This window comes from Vidua chalybeata, chromosome 8 (assembly GCF_026979565.1).
Source record: "Vidua chalybeata isolate OUT-0048 chromosome 8, bVidCha1 merged haplotype, whole genome shotgun sequence".
NCBI lineage: Eukaryota > Metazoa > Chordata > Aves > Passeriformes > Viduidae > Vidua > Vidua chalybeata.
The window spans coordinates 13,338,888-13,351,212 of record NC_071537.1 but is presented as its reverse complement, the minus strand read 5'-3'; positions in this window follow the sequence as shown (position 1 = coordinate 13,351,212).

Genomic DNA, 12,325 nt, shown 5'->3' with positions numbered 1-12,325 from the left:
TGGCTTGGGTTGTAAATGGATCCTCCTGGTAGCAGCGTGGCAGGCTCAGGGCTTTGATTGCATGGTTTATTTGTCAATAATATCTGATGCCGGCCTAATTGTTGGAAAATTGGAAAGTGTAATGCTTCAGCATTAGACACCAGTGTCCCAAAGCCCTCCAGGCTGATTGATCTGTCTGGACTGTAACTTACAGGGGATTAATGTTCCTGAACTCTGTGGAGCCAAAACTAATGAGTATTTAGGTGCTGGACTTAAACTTGGTGGTAGAAGGTCATGGCTTGGTTATTCTGCCACTCTGCCATCAGTCCCCCACAATGCAGAACCACTGCAGAGGGACAGGGCAGGAGCCTCTACCACAGCACAGAGTGACTGAGGAAGGACTCCAAGAAACAGCACTTGGCCCAGCAGCCCTGAGCATGGAGTAACACCTTGTTGTGGGAACCTCACCTGGATCTCTGCATCTGCGGCCTGACCTTGTGGCCCCTTCCCACTGTGGGATGCTCCCTGCAGCTGAATGGCCAGCTCTGCACCCACCAGCTTCCTGAGTCCTCTGTGGCCAGAGGAGAGAATGATCAGCACACCAAGCTGTGACACCATCAAGGTGTCACATCAGACAGCAGGCAAAGAGACCAACTGGAGAGGTCTGTGGTTCATAAGGCAGGGAGAAGGCACACTTCAATAGATTTACAACCAAACAAACAATTATTTGTTTGAATTGCAGGAACTGGACATGTGTAGTCAGTGCTGTCTCTGCCACAGTAGAGCTGCCCTGACCAGCTCCTCTTTACTTTTCCTTGAAACAGCAACCATACCCCCCCACACTGCCCTCCACCCCCTCGCTGCAGAGCACTGAAACAAGCCCATATAGTGCTCAGGGGCCTCACCATCCTTCCAGATGAAGGATGCTACCTAACAGTAAAGATATTACTGTGATTATTTTTGCAATAGCATATTGCTCTGTGCATTCCAGACTCTGCGGACCACATCCACGCCTGGTGTAACGCCATGTTAATTTGCTGTGGCAGTCATTAATTGGGTAAGGAACAGCTGGTGCTTTGCTTCAAGTGAAGCTGATTGGGTCAGTAAGTATGTGGTTAAGAGATCTACAGCAGGTATAGCCCTACCTTTCTCTGCACTCCAGAGGGGTTTCACTTCTTGTCCCAGTGACCCGTGGTGGAAGCAGCAAGATTTGGCCATGAAACATTAGGGAACTTTAATCAGTGCAATTCCTTTGGGCATTATTGCCTGAATTTTTAAATTTTGAATAATAAAGGATGATTTTGAATTAAATTTGTGGAGTTGCCATCTGTGTGGGCTTGGCCTTGTTTTCCTCTACTTTGGCAGTGCCTTGGCTTAATTCTTTCCAAGTTGGAGCAAAAAAGAAGGGAAGCGAAAAGAAGGGAGTTCACTGGTGGAAGAATCTTTTGTTGTTCCCTTTGTCCTGCAAGAACTTGGCAGCAGCAGTGGCAGCAGCTGCTACTGGGGCTGTGTTTCACAGTGCTGAACACAGAGGCGATCTCTGGTAGCATAAGAGCTTGTGAGAAGGTGACAGGGACCCCTGACCCCTGCAGCCAGAAGCATCCCAGTGGTTCAGCTCAGCCTCTCCAGCCTAGCTTATCCCTGACGGTGGCATGTCTCACACAGGGCTCTGGCATCTCAGCTAAAGGCACTTGGTGTGCAGTGGCCTAGGGAAACGGAGGGCAGAATGGCTCCCTGCAGCCTGTGGGCAAAGGGTCTTTTTTAGGACAAAGGGACACTCAGTCATGCAAGAGGGAAGGGAGGGAGTCCAGGACCACACAGTATGAATTATGTTCACTGAGCAGGACAGTACTCATTACCTGGTATAAAGAGACGTGCAAGGCTGCACGTATGGAGGGGATGACCAGAGGGAAAGGCTTGTCTGCAGAGAAACCACAGTAGTGTAGGCTGTAGATTAACGTCTATGGGTTGAGCTGATTGTATCCCTTGTGCTGCTGAAAAGGGGAGCTGCATCCTCTCTCCTGTCTCTGACAACCACATGTTTCTTCTCACCTTCTGCTGGCTCCAAAATCTGTTTGCTAGCACAGTGAGCTGGTTTAGTTGACTATAGTGGAAGGAGAATTATACTCAGGAAATACTAACTAAACACTTTGTTGGCAAGTCAAACTGGCTTTTTCTTGTGACCACACAAATGGCAAAGCTACTGTAAGGGCAAGTGGATCAGGGCAGAGAAGGATGAGACTGGTCCCTCTTTGTTACTGGGAGCTGCTAATTCAGCAAATAGAAGGTGGAAAACTTCTTGTCTTCCCACTTCTCAGGATCCCCGGACCCTCCTGGGGGTTGAGAGCCATCCTTGCACTAATATCATAATCACTGGCTCTGGATGGCCAAGGCAGAGTGTCTTGGAGAGGACAGATCCTTAAAGTTTGGAATCCTTACAGGGATCCTGAGCAGATTAAACCTGAGCTCAGTTCCCAGTTTCCCATCCTACCATAATGGCTGCATGGTGCTTCTCCCCCACCAGATTCACTTGGCCACTGGGAAGCAGAAGATGCTGAAGCCCTGGTCCCAGTCTTTTCCATAGACTCTGTAGGTGCTTTGTTTAAAATATGGATTAAAATAAATCAGGGCGACAACATTCTTGCACAGGTACTATACCAACTGTTCAGCAGCCTTCCCAGTCTCAGAGGTCTTGCCAGAGGCCACGGTGAGGAGCACCAGGCTGAGGCACATACAGAAACATGCACCCCAACTCCCAGCCAGACAGGTGCCTCCAGCACAGATCTGGAAGTGCCTCTTTACCCTTAAAGCAGCTCCTTCCCTCTCTGAGGCCTTGCTACCTCCCCTGGGATGTGTCCTTTGGTGTTTGCAGCACCTTCCATCAGCCTGTCCTTGACACAGCAGCAATGACAAATTCATCTGTCCTTCAGCAAACATGAGTCCAGAGGAGCATTGCTGGGAGCTCAGTGCTGCTGCCTGAAGGGTGGCAAAGGGGAAAGAAAGATTTCTTCTTACGAGGACAAAAAACAAACCCAAACCACCAAAGCTGACCCGACAGAACAAAAACAACCCCAACAAGTACCTTGTAGTCAGAACAGCCTTTTAAAGCCTCATGAATATTTAGTTTGTCCTCATGTAAAATATATGACTTTGTGTAAGGATCAGGCAAAGGAGGTGCATGATTTTTTTCTGATTTATGGGCCCAGCAACGGATTATTCATAGCAGAGCAGCTGTGTGGAAAGATTCATCCACTGCAAAATGTGATTGTACATCAGGCAGTGTGAGGGAACAGAGCTATGACTAATGGCTACTTTACATATAAATGAGAAGGTTTTCGCTAGGAACTGTAAAAAAAATACAATCGTTCAGCTGACGGGCCTGGCCTCTTTATCGAAAGTGCTGCACAGGGGCCAAGGAAACAAGGAACTGTGGCTGAAGGCACTGCCTTCTCTCACATCCTTCAACATGCAATAAATGAGGCAACAGCAGTCAAGACTTCCAAGGGCCAAATTTGTTGCTAGCATCAATCTGCAATGGGGAAAGGCAGATGTTTCTCCTTCTACCTTGAATGCCCCTGAAGTCCCTCCTGGCCAGGCAGGGATGGACCCTGCTTTAAGCATCATGCTCAAAAGCAGAGGGGCAGCATGAGCCAGGGTGCTTGGCACAAGCCCCAGCATAAACCCTTTGCTTCCCCTCCCCACTGTGACCACAGCACCCCCCCCTTGCTCGCTCTTCTAGCCGAGACGGGTTGTCTAGACATTGCAGTTGTGGACAGATGTTGGGGCTGTAATTTATAACAACGGCCTCCAGAAGGCAATTCCAATTTGTTTCGCTAAAGCTTTAAGTTACAGGCAGCAAGATCTCCTGTAAATACTTTTGACCTACAGAGTAAGTATATAAGAGAGTTTTCCTGGCAAAAGCCCACTTGCTGCAGTGGCTGTGCCTTTCTCCATATCACAGAGGCACATTACAATGCATAGATCTAAAAGCAATTGCCCTCTGCCATGGATCAAACGAGTCCAAGAGTGACCTGTGTTCCAGGAGCTAACAGACATGCAGTTCTTAGAGGTTGCTTCTACAGCATCATTCACTGCTCAGAAGAGGAGTTTGGAATCCTGCCTGCAGAGTTAACCCACTCATTCATGTACACCCCATTCCTCATGGGGCATTTTCCTCTCATTTGGTGTCTGAAGGAGAACTCAGAAAAGGAGATTTTCCCAGCCCTTTACCCCAAGAGGGACCCCTCTCTTGAAAACAAAAAGGCCCTCACAGGAAAGATTTCCCTCTAGGAAATGAGTCACACAGCCTTGCCTCTGCCCCGGTTCCTACCAATCCTCTTCAGAGCAGAGTAGGCATCACAAGGCCTTCTCCCTCCCTCACCCAATATCTCAGACACTCCTTTTGCTGCTCTAACCTTCCTGTAAAAGATAGCCATGGTACCAGTTTTGCAAACCTGCAGCAGATACCTTGACAATGAAGAACCCAGAGCTGTGTGCCTGTAGCCGTGGGCAAAGAGGGCACCAAAGAGTCACAAGCAACTACTTTCAGCACTTCTGTCATTCAAAGCCTTCCAACCAGGGTTAGACAAGCAGGGGAGAATTCCTCCAACACTGTTTCAAGCACCTACAGTTCATCTGCTTGCAGAGTCTGAGGGGAAAAAAAAAATTGAAGCCCTTTAGCAATTGTTTGCTCCTGCAATTGTGTTTGTGCAGGTTGTTCCTAAATTGAGCAGCACAGACTTTATCACAGAGCACTGACGTGCTCTGCAGTGGCTGTATTGGTGCAGAGGTGCATGAGTTCCTATGGAGGCATGTGCTGAACTGGCTGGAAGTCCCTCCAGCAGTCCCTAATAAATTACAAAAGCTGGTACTAATATCCAGCAGCCAGGCAGGCCCCAGAGATCCCACTCTGCAGCAGATTCAATTGTTCTAGGTGCACTACCGGAGGATCACTGCCCAGGAAACTGGCAAAGTCCTGCATTTCAGTCTACGTAGATTTCCACATTTGTAAGTCTGCCTGTCCCATTCATCTCTATGGCTAGGCCATCATATTGGTGAAAATCTGCAGAAGAGCTCTGCATGAATAAAACCACTAGAAAACAGATACATGAGGTTTTATCTCATGTTCATTAGAGGTGAACATATTTGGAGACTGGGAAATAGCATACAGCTGAAATCCCACCTTTAAGAGTCCCAGCACAGGACATCAACCAAAAGAAAATTAAATCTATATATTTAATAATCATATTTAGTATATATAATAATCATATTTAATTTATAAATATATATTTGACTTATATATATTTGAAACAAAGAGCATAGAGTGTGGCTGGAGCACAGCCAGCCACTATGACGACTTCACCCATAAAGCAAGATTATGGAGAAACAAGACCCTGTAAAGTCTAGAAGACACAAAGTGCTTCAATTAGAGGACATTTGTGTGAGGTTTGGTTTGGATTATAGACATGCTCCATTTGGATTTGCAGCTGAAAGTCTGCAGCCTTGTGAAAGAGTCAGAAAGAGAAACCCACTGATCTCCCAGAGGAGTGGGAGCAGAGACCAAACCAGCACAACCACGCTTTGTAAAATGTATGTCACTTTGGTCCTAGAGTTTGCAATTAAGGCAATGGAAAACGCCAGTTTTCATGTTTCCAGCCAAATTAAAAAGTCTTACTTTCCCCAGCCCCCAAAAGTTTAATCTCAGATTTAATGAAACATTTAATTTGAAGCAATATATCTTAATTTGTGGGGAAGCAATTTATTGAATTAAAGTAAATAAAGTAATAAATTATTTATTGTTCTTTAATTTTGAATTTTTCAGCAGAGTGATCAGCTGAATTCAAGGCAAAAAAATGTCTGAGCCCCCATTTACCTTCATCTGCAAGGAGAATGCTTGATGCCGCTTTCAACTCAGCATGGTGTGGGAGAAGGGCTTGAAGGAAAGGCTTTTCTAGGAGGGAATCAGACTTGGCACTCAGCTTATTTTGCTACCAGAAAGGCACATTTCCATACCACTTTGCATACCTGTGATTATCAGTGCAGGAGAGGTACAGTGGTGCTGCAGCTCATTCTGCAGGCAGCATTCAGACCAGCCCAAGGCAGGCAGATGGTTTCATCCATGGGAATCTGACTTGGACACTTTTCTGTGCCCTGAAAGATGGTGTGGGGATTAGGATCCAAAAATGGATTTTCTTCATTTCAGCTTTAAAATGGGAAAGCAGAGCAGGCATCTTAAGTTTAGGTTACTCTTCCAAAACATATCACAGTTGCACATTGCATACCCAATACCTGCAGCCCAGCCAGCTGTTGCGGAGCCCCAGCCTGAAGTGTGCTGTCCCTATCAAGGGAGAAAAGCCAGATTTTCACGGGAGAGGACTGGGAGAGGACAGGAAGGGCAGGACCTCTGCCTCACTTGCTCACTTTGTGCCCTAAACCAGCTGCCAAAATAAAATACAGATCCAAATACTGCATCTTATGCATTTCCAGATCCCATGTAGGAACCTTAGCAACTGATGGAATAGAAAGCCAAGACTGAGGTGCACAGATGATCCTAAGGATGTAAACAAGCCAGACCCTGCAGCTTCCCCAACAGACAAGAGGATAAGGTGGCCCTGGGACTAGTCAGCTCCATGGGCATGAAGCCTGGGGCTAGTACTACTGTTTCCAGAGAGTTGGACTGGACAATTCCCTCCGCTGTTTGCTCAAGCACTTCCAATTAAACCCAGTAGAATTCAATCTCTTACTCTTAATAAACTTCCCTGTTTCCTTGCCAACTCCCCTCTGGACACCAAGACACTATTACTCCAAACACAACAGGAAAGGGCTATTTTTTTCTGCAAACTTTCTGACTGAAGAGGCAAGCACAATCCCCCCTAGCAGGATCTGAGCCATTAGAATCCATGAAAATTAACTGCAAATAAACACTGGGGAGGGGAGGGGGATTGGGGCTGCCAAGCCACAGCAAAAAGGTTGTGCACATGCTCCCCCAGACAGGTGAAGACCTGCAGTTGCTAAATAGTGTGTACCTGCACGTGGGACCCAAAATGGAATTTGGGAACTTGTGTTCTGCTGTGAGCACTTATATCTCCAAGGATGCTGCCCCTCATTTCCATGCCACCACAGGTCCATTTTCATGTATCCCAGGCATGCAGTTCTCTGGGTGGGGAAGCTCTAAAAGCCCCTTTCTTGTTGCTAACACCACTCTACAGTATGCACACATAAGGAAACTCTGCAGCCCCCCTCCTCCAGCCTAGAGTCCTCATCCCCACGTGCTACATCTCCATTGCACAGATCCAGAAGATTAATGCAGCCATCACCCCTTTCCCAAAGCCCTGGTCGAGCTTTGCAAGGCAGGAGCCTCCTTCTCCTCTCTCCTCTCCCTGACAGATGCCTCAGAGCCCGGGGCCGCAGTTAAGGTGACAAGATTCAGCAATTCTTTATGAACATTTCATTCCCGCTCGCTACACGACGTAAATTAGATGGTGTGTTACATTCGGGCAAGAAGCACGATATGTCACTGTGGCGCCGGCCCATTGGATGGAGAGGCTAATCCTGCCGTGAATTTCATTACTGCTTTTATGCCATCGGAATTAGCTCGGTGACAGCGAGCCTGATTGTCTTTCACTAGGGGTTTGCCGGGGCACAGGAAGGCTTCCTCCCTGATGGGAGCACTGCCGAGTGACCCCGCCCTGTGGCCGCTCATTGTGCCTTCCCTGGGGCAGGGAGGGAGTGGTGTCCAGCTCATGGGGAGCTCTGATATTCCTCCTCCCCATTGCTCACATAAAAAGATTGAAGGATCCCCTTGCATGGGTGCGGCCAGGATGATGACAACCCCCTTCCCTGTATCAGGAAGGTGTTTTATCCCGCCCCCTCGCCTTTATGTTCACATAGGCAGCTGTCCTGAGAACACTCTCCTTGCTATGATGGATTCCTCATTCTCCCAGCACACACTGTGTCAGGTACCAGTGCTTGAAAGCCCAGAGCCTGAGAGCCAGGGACACAAACTGCAATCCATGCTGCAGCTGGGCCAAACTCAGTTCTCATATCAGTGTCTGCTCTTGTGGGTTTCATGCCCTTGCCCAGCGTAAGAGGAGATGAATGAGATGCACAGAGACATTTCCCATCACTCAGGCTCAGTTTGGCCGAGTTTCCTCCTGAAGCATCCTGGTGAAGATGAGTCTGGGTGACTCAGCAGGTGCTGACTATAGGGAGTGAAGCTGGACAAGTTGAACCTGTCCTGTGTTTATCACTCCATCTTGTTTATCATACCATCTCTCCTGTTAGAGTGCTACTGCTAATCAGAGTGCAAAGCCAGGAGCACACAAGAGCTTTCCAAAGAGCCAGCCAGGTTAGATTGCTGAGAGGTCAGACACCCTAAGGGTGCCTCCAGTAAGAAGTGGCAGAGAGAAATCTGGGACACCTGGAGAGCCCAAGCAAAGCAAAGGTAGGGCTGGCCACATGCACATCCTGTACCCACTTAGCAAGTTTCACATTCCCTGGTGAAACAAGGGGTCTCAGAAACATGCTGTGAACTGTCCCCTGATGCTGTCTCCAGACTCAGCCATCAGGAGTCTGCTGAACCTGAGCACCTACATTTCATAAACATCACGGCTTTAGTTCTCCAAACCTAGCTTCTGGAAATACTTTCTCCCTCCCTGAAGGCCCATGGCAGGCCCACACCTGCCCACCTCTTACGGAAGCGCTTGACCTTTCTCCTGGTGCTTTTGAGCACTGCTGCCATTTACAGTGTTTAAATGTCAGTGTGATGCCCTCCAGGGGTCTAGAGGATTGAGCTACAAAACACTTGAAGGTTGCAGATGACGTTGGTGATGGTCACCAGGCTGATCTAATTGGTTCTGCACCCTAGCATAGGTTCAGAAACCAAATTGCAGGAGCAGGGATAGGGGCACATATTGATCATTACAGCCTATCATCCCAGTGCATCTCCAAAGTTCAGGTTTTGTGGTTCTGCATAGTTACAACTTCAAAGCCTCCTCCAGTGGTGGATATGGCCCCTGGAAAATGCATAGGAGGCTTCAAAGCCAGACGACTAGCAGGAAAAAATCTCTTATGACATTCATGGCTGGAAGGTCTAGGTATGCACCAGCTCCTGAAGTGCTCTGTGCCTCCAGACATTCATCCTGCTCTCCTTCTGGCCATCCCAGTGTCTTGTCCCAAGGCAGCTTTGGGTGATCCAATACTCAAAGTACTGGTGCAGGCACTTCAAAACATCCCCTGGGGGACTGAAAGAGCCCTCCTGTGCTGGGTGTTGTACAAACACTGCATGGGGGGAAAGTCCTCTTTTGTCCAAGCAGGAAAGCTGATATCCTTAACTGGCAAAGGACAGTGTTGCACTTACTGGGAGTCAAATCCACCTGGCTTTGCCAAAGGGCAAATTAGATCTGAAACCCACCCCTAAGGGTGAATCTGAGAGCAGAGATGGTCTAACTGTACAGTCTGGATATCTGGACAGAGCCAGTAATGCCAATGTCTGGAGCTCTGCTCTGTACTGTTGGACCCCTCCTCCCACTCTCAGGACAAGAGGATGCACAGCCTTAATGCACATCTATTAGTCAAAGTGCTCTCCTCTTAGGTAAGCACTTTGGGAAGCTTGCCTAGTCCCTCACAGTAATACTCCATTAGTCCTTCACTCCAATTAGTGGGAGGAGGAGTGGGAGGGGATGGGAAGAGCAGGAGGAAGTTAACAACCGATTTGGGTTGATAAACTACGTAAGAGGTTTGTCAAAGACAGGAAAAGGAATAAAAGCAGTCAAACCTCAAATGTCAAACCTCAAATGTTTGCAGGAAAAATGCTTGAAGGTACTTAAGAACAAGGTATAGTAGACAAGGGCTCCTGAACGCTCCCCAAAGGAGGGGGCAGGATGCAGCCTTTCCTCTGTCCTTTGGGATGGGGGAGAAGGTAGCACCTGGAGCTTGGATGGGGATGGCAGCCCCTTGCCAGCAGTTTGATGGATCTGTTGTTAAGTTCAACCAGGATGAAAAAAAGAAGTAAAAAATTAAAATGAGGATATAATCTGCTATTTTGTCCACAGCCTTCTTGATAGAGTTTTCCTCTTCTCCACCATCAAGTTTAATGCAAACATGCCCCCAGAGAGCAGGGCCAGGGTAGAGGACCTCAGTGCTCAGAAGAAATCGGATTGACCTTGTGACATGTCATGAGAGGTGACAGTTGAAGCCCAGAGGGCAAAGAGTGTCTTTTTTTGGGGGGATCACTGGGGTCCAGGTCCCACTGTCTGAGTAATGTCAGTTACTGCTCTCTACAGCTCGAGAAGCCTCCCTAACCCTGGAGGTATCCAAACCTGGAAAGAACTCACCTGTGATAGGGAACAGGCTCCAGGCAGATCCAGCAGGAAACAGTCATTAGAGAAAGCAACTGTTTGGGCACCACAGCATACGACTGTCCCTCAGCCCAGCTCTGTCACCCCGTCACAAAGCGCCCCAGTGACAGAAGCAAGGGCAGGAGAGGCTGGTCCCTCCCAGCCCCCAGCCCAAAACTAGCCCACCAGCACTCCGAGCATCACTTCCCTCCCCTCCAAGCCTCTCCTCTTGCTGTGCCAATCGTCCAGGCTTCAGGCAGAGCTGATTCATAGAGACAGCTCTCCCGGCAGCCGAGAGCAGTCTCGGCTGGATTTGCCCCCAGACGCAAGAAAGCCTTGGACAGATAATTCATCGTGCAGCCCGACGCAGCCGAGACAAGGCCAGGAGCTGTACAGAGCAAAAATAAAAAAGTCACCGGGACTCCCCATATCATATATATATCAGCCAGCAACAGCTCCATCGGGAGCAAAGGTATTCAAGCATTGGAAAGAGAGTGCTTAGCAGTAAAATAGGTCCTGGAAGCCCTCGGGCACTATTTACTGGGGAATGAATCTACCTTGGTGACTGATTGCAGCCTTTTAACCTGGATAAATCAGATGACAGATAAGAGCGTCTCCCAGGTAGCCCTGCCGGCAGGTACCTCCATTACAGCCCCATCCATTTCAGCCAGCTCTGTCACCCACCAGGGGACTCGTAGCCTGCTGTGTGGGGTGAGCCCTGTGCTGGGATCAGTTGGCACAGGTGCCTTCTAGTTTTTGGAGCACCTCTGCTCTTCTCTTTATGTCAGGGAAGGCAAGGAAGCCTTTTCCAGCTAGAAAAGAAGCAAAAGCAGCTGCAAAGCTAAGGACTCATCCCTCCCTGTCTCTGTAACTCCAAAGCAGCCCATACCCCAGACTGCTGCTGGGGGTGGGGAAAGGACATGCAATGCCAGCCTAGGTTTCTGCGCTACACCACTCCAGCACACTTTTCTCATCTGCAGAGGGCACCTTCCAGGCTGCTTGCAGCAGGACTCATTACAGTTTCTGAATCAGCCTATATCACATCTTAGAGATGGCAGAGACAGAGCCATCCCCAAAGCCACTTATACTGCAAGGACAGCCATCAGCTGGGAAAGAAGCTTGATTTATATAAGGACACTTACAAGTCATGAGTGCTCACAGGCAGGAGTGAACAGGTAGCCTGTCTCAGTCTTTCATTTTGAGAGATGCCCTGTCTACTACCCCATGGCACATATTAACTAGGATCCAAGGGTCTGCAATATGCACCTTCCCTGCTTATCCTGTCTCAGAAGCAAGCTGCAGGGACCGAGTCTTCCATCTCCCTGTGTGGCTCTCCAGCAAAGCAGTCAGGAGCAGTGGCAGTGATGCACAGCAGTGCCATGAACATGGCAGCCCCTGGCCATGTGTTTTCAGGCTCAGGGCATGCAGGGCTGGTTTTGCATGCACTGTCCTGCCAGGTCAGCCACAGCCCACTGAGGAATTGGCAGGTCAACAGCATCAGAGTCTGCCCCATGCTGCTCCTTTGTGTTTTCCTGCCTGTTTTTCCCCTTTGAACACTCAAAACTTGCAAGCACACACTTAACATCCACCATTTCAGCCACTGCAAAGTCTAGGCACCATCCTATCCCATTTCTGCTCCTAATGCCTTTTATTGCTGCTTCAGCCTTTGGAGGGCCCCAGTAACTCAACAGTCACCCTGCAACTCTCCTGACACAGCAAGGAGTGCTCATGAGGAACACTGACATTTCAACAGCCACTTAAGCAATTAGTACTCAATAAATCCCTTTATCTTGCAAGAAGGAGAACCAGTCCTTTCCACAATGCAGCTTGCCCATAGGCACCTTTCTGGGGCAGAGTAGCGACCCTATCTCCTTCCCTCTCCTGCTTTATAGATTTGGGGAAGATCACAAAAGGCACAAGCAGGTGTTCTAGCACCTTATAACCCAATCCTGTGCTCTGCTGCTCTCTCCAGCACAGCTCCCACCCAGGGCCAGATGCTGATGTTCAAG